Here is a 17403-nt window from a genome sequence, read left to right as displayed (position 1 = left end):
ATCTAGAGAAGACTCAGCATGACCTAGGGTTTCAATCTCACCCCCGACATCATTGCCAATCCATATGTCACCATCCCATTTTTCAGGGTCCCACTCCTTTCTAATCAATGTTCTCACTTTAATAGCAGACACCACACAACATTGAGATTTCAGTTTATGTTGTAAAGTTGCTACTCTAACAATACATTTCTGAGTCTGATTTTCAGAGATCTCAAGTCTACGGCTACAGGAAATAAGATTTTCCTTCAGGATACTCATAGAAGCTACATCTGTCAGACGGCACTTAAGCTTTTCTTTTGAAGCCTTAAGCCCATACCTTTCTTAATGCAGGGATGTAGCCAGTGTATCTAACAACAACCAGCCAACATCTCTATACCTCTTATTTCCACAAAACTCTGTAAAGGTGTCAAAAACAATATCCCCCAGAGCCTGGCTTTGTACAAGGGAAGGATTAGGAGAATTGACTGGTGATATTTTGACTATCTCTTTGGCCAATTTACTCCATGGATTGGGAGTGTCATTCTGATTATGGGAATCAGAGTCCTTAGTGCCTTTGAGTCCAGTCAGAGTAGAAAACCATTCATGAAAAACCATTTTTAAGATTCTGTTTCTTAAGAACCACTCCTGGTACCAAGATGTATTAGTTAGGGTTCTCTAGAGAAACAGAATCAATATGGAACACTCACAAATATAAAATTTATAAAAGTATCTCATGTGACCTCAGGAATGCAGAGTCCAAAATCCACAGGGCAGGCTGTGAAGCCAACGATTCTGATGGAGGGTCTGGATGAACTTTACAGGAGAAGCTCGCCACACAATGCAGGAAGAGAGCCTGTCTCTTCTGAATCCTCCTTAAAAGGCTTCTAGTGATTAGACTGAGCATCACTCATTGCAGAAGACATTTCCCTTGGCTGATTACAAATGGAATCAGCTGTGATGCAGCTGACGTGATCATGATCTAATTCTATAAATGTCTTCATTGCAACAGACAGGCCAGTACTTGCCCAACCAGACAAACAGGTACCGCCACTTGGCCAAGTTGATACATGTACCTGACCATGACAGTATCCTAGAGATGTAAGCTTAATTTTCAAACCTGCTATTTACTAGTTATGTGACCTTGGGTAATTGTATTCAATCAGCAAAATATACAAAGATTGGCTGGCTCTCATAAAAATCTTTGATACTTTTTCCTTGATTAGATCTACTGCAAAATCTCCCAGAAACCTATGCCACAATTTTTTATTACCTCATATATTCCTTTACTCATCCCATTCTCATAATTCTATACTCCTTCATCTTCCCTATAATCCCAATTTTCCCCAATCCTATTTTTGGCCTTAATTATATATGATTTGGACAAGATATGTATTTCTCTAACTTTATTCACAAAATGACCTAAAGGACCTGTCTCTTCTGAGTCTTCATTGAGTGTGTAGATTGTTGAAATTTTTCATAGGTCAGTAGTCATGTGGGTTGCTAGTCCTGGGATCATTTGGCTAGTCTTACCATGAATTGGATGCACAGTGGTTACCACTGTAAGCAGGCCAATATGGTTCACATTTGGATCCTAAGACCAAATCAGGTCAGATAAAGAACCTGATCTTAATCATCATCATCATTTTTCTCTTTACTAATTTTTTTTTTTCTGGTACAAGAAATCCTTTGTCTGTATAAACAAGTTAACAGTACAGAAAATTATATAAGATAAGGATGGACAAACTTTTTCTGTAAAGGGCCAGATAATTTTTTTCTCACCTTTGTGGGCCACACATTCTTGGTCACAACTACTTAGCTCAGTTGTTAGAGCACTAAAGCAGCTATGGACAATAGATAAACAAATGTGTGTGGCTGTTTACAACAAGCCGTATTTACAAAACTGATGCAGATTTGAGAAGATTCACAGTTTTGACAGCTGATCAAATGGTAACTAAGTTAGTGTTTAGTAGTTAGAATCTAAGAACTGTGCTATCTGAATATGTAGATTTTTTCCTTATTCCCTCAATTTTAAATTGGTTTATGAAACTTTCTGTGCAAACACAAGTTTTACAATGATTATATGGATACATTATTTAAATAGCTATGGTTAAGCTAACTAAGCTATCCATTTTGGGTGGTTCTAAGTGTATTATTTGTTTTCTTAAATGAAAAAAAAAATTGAAAACAACAACTGACATAGACCAGATTTGGTATGCTGGCCCCTGGAAGTTCCCTATTCCATCTTTTTAAATATTCTTGTATATTTTAGCTTAACATTTGAAGAGATATAATGCATAACCCTAATGATATGGATAACTTGCATGTTTGTAAGGTCATTTAGGGAAGTTGCAAGACTTCTCCTCACAATTGTAACCCTGTTTAACTACTATATCAAAATATCTCTGATGCCATATACACCTGGGCTAAAAATCCAGCTGTACTTACATGAAATGTTGGAATAGGTCTCTTAAATTCCTAAGTTTATTTTAATTCTTTTGCCTAGTATAAGTGTAAATTCATTTGAAAAATAAGACTTTGAATAGGAGTCAGTGTCCAAGCCTAAGTATTCCCACAATTCAATGTACTGGCAAAAGGTAAAATACTCATTTGCTAATACTTTTAGGATATTTCTGTATATTTTGGAACACAGTGAATATTTTTCAGATTTCTAGTTCTCAGCCTTGTAAAGTTTTTCCTTTAAATTTTGTCTCTCTACCTCCATATTTCTTCACTCTTTCTACTTAATAAGTCCCACATATCACTGACAATTAACAGGTTTCTAAATCATGCTCTATCATGCCATTCCTTTACCCCTCCCTAAAGAAAATGTCAGTGGTTACCAGCACCTACAGGATAGAGCACAAACTGCTTGGCAAAGAACATAACATTCTCTATAATACATTAGCTATTTAAATATCTGAATATATATATATATATATATATATATATATATAACTGATCAGCTTGCCTGCTGCACTTTCAATGCATGCTGGGCATTCTCAAGTTCATACACTGACTCATATGATCATTTGAACCTTTCAATACCCTCCCTTTCTTCTTTTATCTAAATCTTAAGTGCATGATCTGTGTTTAGGTATTTATGTATTTTCTATGGAGAAGACCATGTTTCTGTATAAAACAAATTCAGGCTGGAAGGGATGATAGCAGATTAGTTAAAATCTTTCCCAGGGCCTTTCACCTTTATCTACCACATTTACTACATTATGTTTTCTACTGTGTCCTGCTGTCTACTCCAAAGAGCGCTAGACAATCTCCATTTTACTTATGACCCTGAAAATGAGACCATAAATTCTTTATCCATTTTCTAGAAAAATACAGGCTATAAAGTGAAACAACAAGCAAACAAATGAACAAAACCATTTGATAAAAAGAGAATAGTAAGGCAACTCTCAAATTGGCTTAAATAAGCAGCTACCTTAGAATCAGAAATGGCTTTGGGGTATGACTGGATTGTGGGTAAACATTCCTTTTCTGGGATATACCATCTATTTAATTCTGTTTGTCTAAACACCATTTGGCCTCTTGGTTATAGGAAAGGACAAATTTTGTTTCTTACTTGCTCAGGTTCACACTAGACTGATGTGACCTCATGACCAGTAAACACAATGTTTACCTCTTAATCGCTCCTCCACCTGCCCCCGATAAGTTCACACATGTAGAAAAGCACTCTAGTGGACAGATTGACTCTTACTACCTCACTCCTTCATTTTCATTTCTTTCCCTCCTCCTTCCTTAACCACAAGTATATCTATCTTCTAAGAAAACTATCTACAAGATAAATCAGAATGTCAAGGGCCTTGTACAGAAAAACATATGGATTGAGTATACCATGCTGGAAGAATAGAATACTTGGGAGAGAATGTAACATATCTAATGAATTTTGAGAGCTGATTTGAGAGAAGGAAGATGGTTTGACTCATGTCATTTTAAAAAATGAAACTAGAATCAAAGAACCAGGAGAAAAATTTGAGCTTATATTATGGTTTGTGTAAGTGCAAGAGCCATCCAATAACAGATTGTGTTGTCTAGTGAGGAAAAAGTTTCCCTGTCACATAAAGCAGTAGATCAATTATGCTAGAGACTAGAAAGAGATTCATATTCTGGCCATTAATTCTTTTGAGTCATTCAAAGGCACTCCTCTGATCTGGATGGATGAACAAACAAACAAACTAAACAAAGCAAAACAAAGCTTCAGTGAAATTACTGTCTATAGAACTTTTCTGATTGTGGTAACAACTGATTTGTCTGCTCTCTCATGCTCTCATCCATCTTCTTTTGATAAAAAAAAAACACTGTTCCTGGTAATCATTATGGGCATACAGTGCAACCTGAACAAATATAGATGCCTCATCACCCGGGCAACAGTGATTCCTTCTCTAGATTATATACAGGCAATGAGAAGAAAGAACCCTCTGTTTCCACTGGATTTTCTAAGTTAGGGCAACATGATTTGAAATATGAAGTAGCCATATTCCACTTATATTCTCAGTCAAATATAAGAAAACCTCTGCAGTAAGAGAACATGTGACCTAGTCAATAGATCCCCAAAGACATTGGTGGAATCCCATGGTTTCTTTCATATACTAATCAGTTTCATCCCTATGCTTCCCAGTTATGTCATTCAATACATTTCTCCCTAAAGAATCTAGTCTGTTTATCATAAGGATCAAACTTAATCTTAGTAAGTGATACACCCTAAGGATTCAGACTGTAGGATCTAGGCATTCATAATATATTTGGTCAACCATTACCACCAGCAGGTAATCTTAGACGACTTTGAAGAACAACTGCATTTTTTGCAAATGCCTTTCCATCCCCAAGGTGTCTAGCCAGCTTTAGGACCCTGATAAGGTCAAGAAATACTTATTTTTTGTGAATGAGACATCTACATCTGATTAGAATCCTATGCTGTTTATCACAGATATTTTCACTGATATTCCCCTAATGGAAAAACAGAGTGAACTTATGTCCTAGAAGTCAAGGGCTCAGGCTAATGCTGCCACCACTAATTTCTTTGAATTCCTATGTTTTAGTTTTTAATCATAAAATGGTGTATTCAAATCCATGATACTCATTTTTATTTTAACGTAAACATAATTTTTCAAATTTCTAAGGTATTTTTCTGAACTCTTCTGATAAAAATAATGTAATAAGAAGAAATATCATACTTACATTCAGCATTCATCACGTTTCGGAACATAGTATAACAGCCATAAGGGTAGGCACAATCTTCATTAAGAAAAGGTGATGGTTGAAATGTTGGTACCACAAACCATAAAGCAAGCATTGCTTACTACTGAGGTCTCTGGAAAGAAAATGAATATTAAGATTTATCTCAGATTTCTAATTGCCCTGTGTCTTACCAAATCTAGCTTAATTAGTTGGTCTTAAGTCCAAAATATACAAATATATCTAGCAGAATGTCTCACAGAGTTGGATTACACATAGAAGACATTAAAAATAACCAAGTTTACTGACCGGATTAAGGAACTTGGTCAAGAATCTCTGATATTTTGCTCATAATATTTATAATGTATATGCTGTTGACTATCTAGAAAACCGGTAGTTGTCAATCTTCACTGTAAAGTTGCTTGAGATACTCATTCAAAATAATGAATCAGATTCTTCAACAACAACAACTTAACCATCTCACAAATACAAATCCTAGCTTTAAGTTTATGTTGGTGTCTGCTTGACCTGCTTTGAGAAGCCAAATTGCCGTGGGGAATTAGAGGGGAAAAAGCTTGAGAAGATGTTGCTTTTACGAAGTGGAGCCAGGGGAGGAATCAGATTGAAATTTAAAATGTGATATAAATTATTTACCAAGATGTTAACATTTTAAACAGAGTCCTTTCATATCTCTTACTCCATTAGGATCCAAAATGATTCTCTAAGGTAGATAAGATCCCACTGTACAGATGAGGATTAATATTTATGCCCTTGGAAGTTGAGTGAGTTGCTCAAGGTCAGGCAATACTTTAATTATAGAGTTAGAAGTAGAAGCCCTTTCTTTCTCTCTGGTCTATAGACATTCATTTCTTTGCTGCTTACTTTTCAGGAAAGAAATGCTGTACCTATTCTGGAACTGAAACTAATTGTATGTTTTGTTAACACAGGGTAACCAAACTGGTATTATAGATCTTGGTACATTGACCTTTTCTTTTAAAAAAGTCATAAGTCATGTTTTATAATGGGTATATAAGTATGTTTATTTCCCAGTACATTTTCAAATTCTCAATCCAACATCTTGGGGCGGGGGGAATTTTTCATTGCCCTTTTTTTTTTCCCTCCTTTACCATTCAAACCATTAGGAGTGCCTTCTGATTTACCTTCAACATACCCTGAGTCTAAAATCTTTACCTACATCAACCTGGCCCAAATTACATTCATCTCTCATCTGCACCATGCATTATCTCTTAAATTGTTCTCCTCTTCTCTTGCTCTCTTATATTCCATTCTCTATCCAAAAGTTAATACTATCTTTTTAATCTGTAAAATACAGTAACTCATTTCCCTACTCAGTAACATTCAGTGGTTTCTCATGATATTTAGAATGCAATCCACATTCCTTGCTGTGGAAGAGAATAGTAATAGACCTCGATTATCAATCACCCTTCCCCACTTTTTTTTTTCTTCTAATATTATAACTCTGAAATTTTGGCTAGGCAGTAGCTACATTCTCTAGGTTTCCTTATGAATTAATATGGGTATGCAATGTGTACAATTTCAGAGTCACGTCCTGAAACATTACATGTGTGCTTTCTTTTTTTATTTTCACATGCTGACACAGAGACACAAGATATTAGGATACAACTAGTGGCAGGGCTACAAGCAATGAGGAAGTAGATGGCCTATGCAACAGGACCACACACAGCCCTGGACTGCTCACCTCCAGAACATGATGCAAGGGAGAAATAATTGTCTTCTGTGTCTGGGCCACGGTATTTTGTGGTTTCCTAATTACAGCAGCTTAGTCTGTGCATACTAATGTTCATAAGTGCAGTCTGCCTCCAGCCTAGTGCTCTGAGTTAACTCCATCTCCCCTTACTCCCTTTGCCTTAGCACCCCATGTGGCTTTCTCACTTATTCACCCTTCCACCTGGTATATTCAGCCCCCATCTCCTCCCTATTTGGGCTTCACTTCTTATTTTATTGAGACCTTTGTTCAAATAGCTTTAGCCTTCTTCAACCACTCATTCTAAAATAGCCTTCATCTCTCTACCACTAAGACTTCTCCCTCACCCTACTTTATTTTTTTCCAAAGAACCTGCTACTGTTTTATGCTCTATACCTAAATGCTGTGTCCCCTTTTGAAAAACAGCTTCATTTAAGCAAGGACTTTGCCTTATGCATACTTGTATTACCATTAGAAGTTCCTTTAATTTCTTATGTTATTGAACAGCGTTAGCCCCAGCCTGCTGAGGAGGTAGAGACAAATAAGAAGATAAAGAAGCATGTTTGCCTAAAACCTATATTGAGAGGTGTAGCAGTAATAGCTATTTACCAATATAGTTACTCTTCACTGAATACAGCATTGCATTAGCCCTCCTTTAATTGCTTCCCATGGATTCACTTAGTCGAACCTTACTGAAACTCTGAGAGGGTGGTCCTATTCTTATCTCCCTATTACTAATGAGTTAACTGAGCTTTGGTGAGGTCCACTATAACTTGCTCACATGCCTCCTTCCATTCATATTATCTAGTTACTAGACACTGATTTAGGTCAGCATCAAGTAGGAATAAACAGAATCCTACATATCAGTAATCTAATTCAGAATCCATCTACAACAATTGAGGCATGAGCATTGACCAAATCTGATAACTAAGTCATAAAGCCAATGGTCAAGCATGACACAAGATAAGAGGGCAAGAGTAAATCAATGACATCTTGAAGAACCAAGAAAATTGTATGGGAATTAAAAGCAATAACTAAAATCTGAGAGAAATCTGAGAGAAATCTCTTTTATTTTGTTGTGCATTTTAATTATATCATCTCATTTAATCCTCTGGATAATGTGATGTAGAAATCTTCATATTAGTATTATCATCTAAGGAAATAGAGATGTAGAATGCTAGTTAATGCACTTAAGGACACTCAGCTAGAAAACAGTCAAGATGGGACAACAGCTTAAGGCCATGTGGCTTTAAAGCCTAGGTGCCCAGGCAGTATGTGATGATATACCCTTCAGACTAGTAAAACTTTATGATAATTGCATATTGGCCTTCAGAAATAGTGGGCTTTTAAAAAGACTCACACCTTTGCAATTAAAATATATTTCCAAGATTTTTCTCTCTGTATACATTTTGCTATGAGTAATGTGCTCACACACGTTTTCTCAGGATTATTAAGACTGTGCTCATGAGGATAAATGAGCCCTGTAACTACTAACCTTTTCCAATCAAGAACTTGCTTTTTGAAGTAACCAACAGCCTTCTCCATTATCAGTTATCAGCATAGCAAAATGATCAAGGTCTGGACAAGTGAAAAAAGGAGCATATGGGTATTATCTTTTCCCCAAGCTAACTGGTATTTTATGCCGATGTGATGTATTAAGTTTCCCGGATAAAGTCCTACAATTTAATAATTTTCAAATAGTTAATAGTTTTTTTTTATTAAATCAGTGAAGCAATGGGTTGAATTAAATTATCAGACAAAATTTAAGAACAAACAAACTTCAAATGGTGGTTAAATGTTTAATCAAGGGGTTTCAGTGATGATATAAATGTCAAAACAAGAGACTTATGTACCTAAACATTTAAAACATCAGGGTGTCTTATTATTTTTAATACTTTTCAAAAAAAAACCATGTATTTTTTAATCAACAGCTTCTATTACCTAACTTTATGGTTCATAAACTGTTATAGTTGTCAGAAGATCTACACATTTCTCTTTCTATCCAACTAATAAAAATAAATGAGAAAACTGAAGACATTTTTATTTTTCTGTGGAGTTATAAGTGAAGCTTTTAAAACTTTTTTTCCTTTAACTTCTCTCACAAAACCTTCAATCTGATGAAGCATGGGACAGCATATGAGTCAGGGATAGGCTCATCTATGTCAGATAAGAACATTTTACCTGAATATATATATTCTCCTATCTATCTAATATGCCAGGTAGCTTTTTAATCATCATTTTTTATTGTGAAATATGACATATATACAGAAAAAAGAAAGACAAAGCTATAATCTTCAAAGTACATTTTAACAAATAGTTACAGACCAGATTTCAGAGTCTGTTATAGGTTACTATTTCACTATCTCAAATTTTTCCTTCTAGCTGCACCAAAACACTGTAGGCTAAAAGAAATAATATAGTTATTCAGCAGTCATAACTCATTTGTTAAATTCTATTTTCTGTTATAATCCCTTCTCCTTTGATCCTTCTCCCAACCTCTAGGGAAGTTTGGTTAAGTCTCCTTCAAATATTTTCATGTTAAGAAGGGATATTGACAATAAAGGACGGGGATGTCATTAACAGACAGTCTTGGAGAGGCTGGCCTCTCTGAGTTGAAGGGTTTATCTGATTTAGGAACCTTCAGGAGGTTATAGGTTTCAAGAAAGTAAACAGCACATGAAACTTTTATAAAGTCTCAGTTATAGCCCTAGGTGTTCCTAAGAGTTAACAGGAATGTTGTTGATTGGAGTTTGGCAAACCAAGGCAGTTCTAGCTGAAGTCCCATAACAGTAGCACCCAGAATAGCCTTTTGATTCTATTTGAACTCTCTCAGCCACTGATGCCTTACTTTGTTACACTTCTTTTACCCGTTGTGGTAAAGAAAGCATGGCCAATTCCCCAGTGCCAGGGCCAGACCCATTCCTGGGAGTCATGTCCCATGCTGTCAGGGAGATTTGTTATGTCCCACATAGTGGAGAGGATACTGATTTTCTTTGCAGAGTTGGGCTTCGAGAGAGTGGCCACATCTGAGCAACAAAACAAGTTTCCTGGAAGCAATCTTAGGCTTTATTATAGGGAGTCTTAGCTTCTCCACTACAAAAATAAGATTTCTTTAAACGATTTAGATTGTTTGTTATATAATATTTAGGTTCTCGATACAATAAACTTCTCTGCCTTTGTCTTATACAGTAGATAAAGCGCTAGAGTACATACCATTTTTATGCTCCATTTTTATTTCTAGTTGAGGCCTGATCTCTTTTTTGGTTACTTCAACTGTTATTAGATGTATCAATGCTGACTTTCAAGCCGCAGAACTGCAGCTTTGGTTCTTAGGTATCACAGAGGTACTCAAAGTTTCAGGGAAATATCAGCTTATACACATATAGTTCTGTGTCTCAGAGTCTCCAAAAATACAACTTCAAACTAAGTGTGGCAGCTATAAGAGCTTAGATCTAAACTCCAAATCTCTTATAAGTATTTTCTGAAAGAGACCATAGCATAAATTTCTTTTGTTTCTAGTTTATTTTGTACAACACACTATCCCTAAGGTTCAGTCAGTTCATTGCATGCCTCCAGAAGTCATTCCTTTCTGTAGTCACACCATATTCCATTATATATATCATGGTTTGCCTGTCAGCTTCTCAGTCATTGTACCCTTCCATCTCCTCCATCCATTGATCCTCATGGAAAATGTCAAAAATAAATAAACCAAGTCTTATAGTGTCCTCACTTGGTTGTGCCATCAGCAACACTCTCAATTTTAGACAGTTTTCATTGGTCCAAAGAAACAAAAAACAGATAAACATAACCTATCTGAATATCAAATCAAAACTTTCTTTAATTGCTTGTCCCTCCCCCCCAATTACTTACACCTGGTATTGCAGTGATACTGTTGATGTCTTCTTGTTAACTATAAACCGTAGTATGCTATTTTCATTTCCTCCCATATCCCTCTATTAATGACTCTTTGTGTAAGATCAAATTTTTGACAACCTATTTATAATTGTAGAGCTAATTGGTAGGATATATGGCACTATACATCCCCTCTTAATCATATTCACCTTGAATATGTTAATGTTACTTATATCCCTACCATCTGCCATCATCACTTCTATCCTTTCCTTTACATTTAAGTTCAACCTTATCAGGTAACCTTTCCCCCATCTCTAGCTTCTGTGTACCTTTAGGTTACCTATATTCTATAATGTAAACTTCTAAGATTACCTTTTGCCAGAGTCATAAAAGTGAAATCATACAGCATCCATCCCCTTGTGTCTAACTTATTTCACTAAGCATTAGGTCCCCAAAGTTTATCCACGTGGTCATATGCTTTGGAACCTCATTTCATTTTACAGCTGCATAATACTCTATCATATGTATACACCACCTTTTATCCATTCAGTCATCTGCCAATGGGCACTGAACTAGCTTCCTTCTTTTGGCAACTGTGAATAGTGTTGCTTTGAAACCTGGTGTGTAAATGTCTGTTTGTGTCACTGCTTTCAGCATTTCTGGGTATATACTGAGTATTGGTGTTGCTGGGTCAAAGGCCAAGTCAATATTTCGTTTTCTGAGGCATTGACAAACTGTTTTCCACAGCAGTTGTACCATTGTACAGTCCCACCAAAAGTGAATAAGGGTTCTGATTTCTCCACATCCTCTCCAACTTTTATTGTTGTTTAACAGCAGCCATCCTCATGCAATGAGATATGCATGAGGCAATATCTCATTGTCATCTTGATTTGCATATCCCTTATAGCTAATGAAAATGAGCATCTCTTCTTGTGCTTTTTAGCCATTTGCATTTGCTCTTCAGAAAAGTGTCTATTCATATCCTTTGCCCATTTAATAATTTAGTCATATGTTCTTCTGTTGATGAGTTGCATAATTTATTTATGTACACAGGATGTCAAATTTTTATCTGATAAGTGGTTTCCAAATATTTTCTCCCATTGAGTTGGCTGTCTCTTCACCTTTTGAAAAAGACTGAGGCACAGAAGTCATTGACTTTAAAGAGTTCCCATGTATCTATTTTTTCTTTCACTTCTTGTGCTTTGAGTATAAAGTTTAAGAAGCTGCACCCTATTACTAGTTGTGGAAGATGTTTCTCTACATTTCATTATTGGAGTTTTATGGTATGGGTTCTTATATTTGATCCATTCTGAGATAAATGCTTGTATAGAATATAAGACAGGGGTCCTCTTTCATTCCTTTGGCTATTGTTATCCAGTTCTCCCATTTATTGAAAAAATTCTTCTGTCCCAGATCAGTGGATTTAGGGGACTTGTTGAAGATCAATTGACCACAGATCTAGTGGTCTATCTCCACATTCTTGATTCAATTTCATTGGTCAATATTTCTTTGTGCCAGTACTATGCTAGTTTGACCACTGTGATTTTATAGTAAGCTTTAAAGTCAGGAAGGCTTAGTCTTCCCACTTTGCTCTTCATTTTTAGAATATATTTAGCTATTCAAGGTCTCTTTCCCTTCCAAATAAAGCTGGTAATCAGCTTTTTCTAAGATTTCAAAGTAAGTTGTTGGAATTTTTTATTGGTATTGCATTGAAACTGTAGATCAATATGGATAGAACTGACATGTTAATGACATTCAATCTTCCTATCCATGAACATGGAATGCCTTTCTATCTATTTAGGTCATTTTTTATTTCTTTTAGCAGAGTTTCATAGTTTTCTGTGTACAAGTTCTTGCCATCCATGATTAAGCTTATTGTAGATATCTGATTCTTTGATTGTTATTTTCAATGGAATTTTTTCCTTCATTGTCTCCTCAGTTAGGTCATTACTTGTGTATAAAAAAATTAATGATTCATGTATATAAATATTGTATTCTGCCAGTTTGCTGATTTTTTTATTAACACAGTAAGTTTTGTTGTAGATTTCTCAGGGTCTTTCAAGTATAAGATCATGTCATCTGTAAATAATGAAAGTTTTACTTATTCCTTTCTGATGTGGATGCCTTTATTTCTTTTTCATGCCTAATTGCTCTGTCTAAAACTCTAGTACAATGTTGAATAATGGTGGAGAAAATGGGCATCCTTGTCTTGTTCCTAATCTAAGAGGGGAGTGCTTTCAATCTCTTACCATTATGTATGATGGTGGCTATAGGTTTTTCATATATGTTCTTTATGATATTTGAGTAAGTTTTCTTTGATTCCAACCTCTTGAAGTGTTTTTACCAGGAAAGGATGCTGAATTTTGCCAAATGCTTTTTCAGCATCAATCAATATGATCATGTGTTCTTTCTCTTCTGATTTGTTCATTGTTAATGTGCTGTATTACACTGGTTGATTTTTCATGTGTTGAACCATCCTTGCATTCCTGGCATGAATCCCACTTGTCATGATGTATAATCCTTTTGATGTATTGTTGGATTTGATTTGGTCATATTTTGTGAGAATTTTTGCATATAGGTTCATTGGAGAGATTGGTCTGTAGTTTTCTTTTCTTGTAGCATCTTTATTCAGTTTTGGTATTACGGTGATATTAGCATCATAAAATGAGTAAGATAGCAATCCTTTTTCCTCATTTTGTGGAAGGAGTTCAGCAGGAATTGTGTTAGTTTTTTTTTTTGAATGTTTGATACAATTCCCATGTGAAGCCGTCAGGTCCTGGACTTTTCTCTGCAGGAAGATTTTTGATAATTGAATCTTTTTACTTCTAATTGGTTTGTTGAGATATTCTATTTCTTCTTGAGTCAGTTTGGATTTCTAGGAATTTGTCCATTTCATCTAAGTTGTCTAGTTTCTTGGTGTATTGTTGTTAATAGTATCCTCTTATGATTTTTAAAATTTCTTCAGGATCCACAGTAATGACCCCCCTTTCATTTATTTATTTATTTTTATTTGTGTCTTTTCTCTCTTTTTTTTTGTCCGTCTAAGTAGGGATCTATCAATTTTATTGATTTTTTCAAAGAACCAACTTATAGCTTTGCTGATTTTTTCTAGTTATATATATATATATATACTATATATGTATATAAACAAATATATATATAGTATATATATATAGTTATATATATATATACTATATATATATATAAACAAATATATATATATATATATATATTTGTTTCCCAGTTCATTTATTTAATCTTTGTTATTTCTCTTCATCAACTTGCTTTGGGGTTAGTTTGCTGTTTTTTCTCTAATTTCTCCAAGTGAGCAGTTAAGCCATAAATTTTTGCTCATTCTTGCTTTATTTTCTTTCTTCTTTTTTTCTTTTCTTTATTTTTTCTTACATTCTTATTTTTTAATATAGGGATTTAGAGCAAAAAATTTCCCCCTAAGCTCTGCCTTTGCCACATTCCATAAGTTCTGATATGTTGTATTCTCATTTTAATTCATCTCCAGATATTTACCTATTTCTCTAGCAATTTTTTTCTTTGACCCACTGATAATGTAAGACTGTGCTGTTTAATTTCTGTATATTTGTGAACTCTCTGGTTCTTTGTGGTTATTAATTTCCAGCTTCATTCCATTGTGATCAGAGAAAGTTCTTTGGACAATTTCAATCTTCTTAAATTTATAAAGACCTGTTTAGTGTCTCAGGATAAGTTCTATCCCGTAGAACATTCCATGGGCACTAGAGAAGAATGTAGATGCTTGTGTTTTGGGGTGTAATGATCTATATATGTCTATTTGGTCAAATTCAATTATTGCATTGTTTAAATTCTCTATCTCATTGTTGATCCTCTGTCTGGTTTTTCTATGTATAATGGAAAGTGGTATATTGAAGGAAGCCTCCCACTACTATTGTTGAAACAACTATAACTCCCTTCAGTTTTGCCAATGTTTGCCTCATGTATTTTGGAGGTTGTTGATCGGAAGCATAAACACTTATGATTCTTATTCCTTCTAAGTGGATTGTCCCTTTTATTAATATGTAGTGCCTTTCTTTGTCTCTTCTGATGTCTTTACATTTAAGGTCTATTTTATCTGATATTAGTTTAGCAAGTCCTGCCTCCTTTTATTATTTTTTTTTTCCTTATTCTCTTGCTTTGTTTATAGCCTTATACAACATCTTTTTCCATTCTTTCACTTTCAATCTATTTTTTATTCTTGGGTCTAAGATGTGTCTCTTGTAAACAACATATAAATGGATCATATTTTTTAATCCATTCTGTCAATCTGTATCTTTTGGTGAATTTAGTACATTAATGTTCAAAGTTATTACTATAAAAGCAGTTCTTGAATCTACCATCTTATCCTGTAGGTTTTATTTGTCAGATCTATATATCTTTTTCTCTCTCTTTCTTTTTATCCTTTAAGTTACCCTTACTGGTACTCTTCAATTCTGTGCCCTCCTCAGACCTCTCTCTCCTGTCTTTTTATTTTTATTTTTTCACTTACAGGATTCCCTTTAGTATTTCTTGTAGGGAAGGTCTCTTGTACACCAGTTCTCTCAGCCATTGCTTGTCTGAGAAGATTTTAATCTCTCCCTCAATTTTGAAGGACAACTTGGCTGAAATACAGAATTCTTGGCTGGAAGTCTTTCTCAGTCAGGATATTAAATATATCACACAACTGTCTTCTTGCCTCCATGGTGCCCGTTTAGTAATCCAAACACAGTCTTATGTGGTTTCCTTTGAACATAATGAATCACTTTTTTCATGCTGCTTTCAAAACTTTGCTTCTCTTCAACATTTGACAATCTGATTAGTGTGTGTCTTGGAGTAGGCCTGTTTGGATTTATTCTATTTGGGGTTCTGGGTTTCTTTGATTTGCATATTTATGTCTTTTATAAAGTTGGAAGTTTTCCCCCATTTTCTCTTCAACTAACCTTCCTAGCCCTTTTCTCTTCTCTTCTCCTTCTGGGACACTGATGATTCTTACATTTTTGTTTTTGCATTGCCTATCATTTCCCTGAAATCCATTTCCATCTTTCTTGCCATTTGTTCTTTTGTGTGCTTGAGTTCAATTGCCTTATCTTCTAGCTGACTTATTCTTTCTTCTGCTTCAATGAATCTGGTATTGTGCATCTCTAGTATATTTCTAATTTGGTCTACACTATCTTTCAATTCCATAAGATCTGATATTTTTAAATTAATTTTCATTCTTCTTTTTTATACTCTTCCAATGTCTTCCTGATATTCTTTATGTCATTATGAACACTTTTATTAGTGATTTGATTTGGTCATTTCGGTGGGCCATGTTTGTCTGAATCTTCACATGCCTTATAATTTTTCTGTTGTGATTGGGCATTTGATTAGCTTAATAACATTGTTTTTTAACTTGATTTTGTCCTCTCATCTAAGATTTTGTATATACTGAAGATATTTTGCACTTGGTATGTCAGGAATTTCCTGCTAAACCAAGGCCCAGGTCTCATGGAAGGGATACAAATCTACTTGAGGGTCTATTAAAAGTTAGGTAGGGATGCACGGGTAGTTCAGTAGCAGAATGTCTCCTGCCATGCAGTAGTCCCAGACTTGCTTCCCAGCCCATACATCAACCACAAAACAACAACAACACCACAACAAAAACAAACAAATAAAAATACCTTAGCCATAGCAGACCCTGAAGTTAGAAGGAGACAATATATTTTGGGAATGAGGTCAGACTGCTGCCCACAGAAGAAGAAGAAGAAGAAGAAGAAGAAAAAAAAGGTAAGTGGATAGGGAGATTTTCAGACTGCACATATGCTTCTTTCCAGTTGATGGTGATCTTGAGCTGCCTCTTCCCCATGACCTGTCTCTTCCCTACTGTGATGGCCTACTGAGTAAGATGGCATTTGCAGCAGGTGGGCTGTTCCTGGTATGTAGTAGAGCAGACAGTCCCAGCATATGGGACAGAGCTTTTGAACACAGCGCCAGTGGGGCAGCTGGTCACAGTGCTGGCACCCAATAAAGCCACTCTTCATGGCACCCAACACAATGGTTATTTGTAGCACCTGTTAGGAAGGCTGCTCTCAGCACCTGGCGGAGGGACTTTTCGTGGCAGATGACTACATGCACCTCTTCACTTTGCACATGTTGCCAGGTGTAGGCCATGCGGTAAGGTTTCCCAAGCTAGCTGCTGGGGCAGGGTGGAGTGGAGGGGTGGTCTGCTCCCTTGATCATGCACTTCCTCCACACGCGATGGCCCCTGATGTGGTCATGGCCAAACAAATTCACACAGTTCTTCTCATCCTAATTTCTCCACTTCTGTCATCTAGAACCAACTAGTGAAATGTAGAAGACCCTCTCTGATCACTCACTCCCTGGAACTGCAGTCCTAGTCATTTTTTCTGTTCCCCTTCTTGTTGTTCCATGGAGCAGGGACAAATCCATCCCCCCCCCCCCCACTTGACCATCTTCCCTGAGGTCTCCAGATAGCTTTCTAAAAAAGATAATGGCATTTACATTTGTATCAATTGCTTTCTGACTGTTTCTGGATCCTTTCCATTTTTATTTCTATAATGAACTAGTAGAATAGGTAGGACAGACATTATGTTTTCCAATTTATAGATGAGGAAACTTAGACTTGATGACTTGCTTAATTTACCTTAACA

General features: G+C 35.6%; 1 long non-coding RNA gene across 6 annotated transcripts in view; it reads right to left on the bottom strand.

Annotated features, from left to right (window-relative positions):
* Positions 1-17403, bottom strand: part of LOC143662626 (uncharacterized) — a 413209-nt gene that overhangs the window by 198341 nt on the left and 197465 nt on the right. For all 6 annotated transcript variants that reach the window (XR_013165485.1, XR_013165489.1, XR_013165488.1 and 3 more), the window contains 2 exons: positions 8391-8473; positions 5173-5305 (listed from right to left, as the gene is read on the bottom strand). This is a non-coding gene — a long non-coding RNA (uncharacterized LOC143662626). The remainder of the gene's footprint in view (positions 1-5172; positions 5306-8390; positions 8474-17403) is intronic.

This window comes from Tamandua tetradactyla, chromosome 18, assembly GCF_023851605.1.
Source record: "Tamandua tetradactyla isolate mTamTet1 chromosome 18, mTamTet1.pri, whole genome shotgun sequence".
NCBI classification, from domain to species: Eukaryota; Metazoa; Chordata; class Mammalia; order Pilosa; family Myrmecophagidae; genus Tamandua; species Tamandua tetradactyla.
The sequence above is the reverse complement of the archived record's forward strand: the minus strand, read 5'-3'. Positions and strand labels throughout refer to the sequence as shown.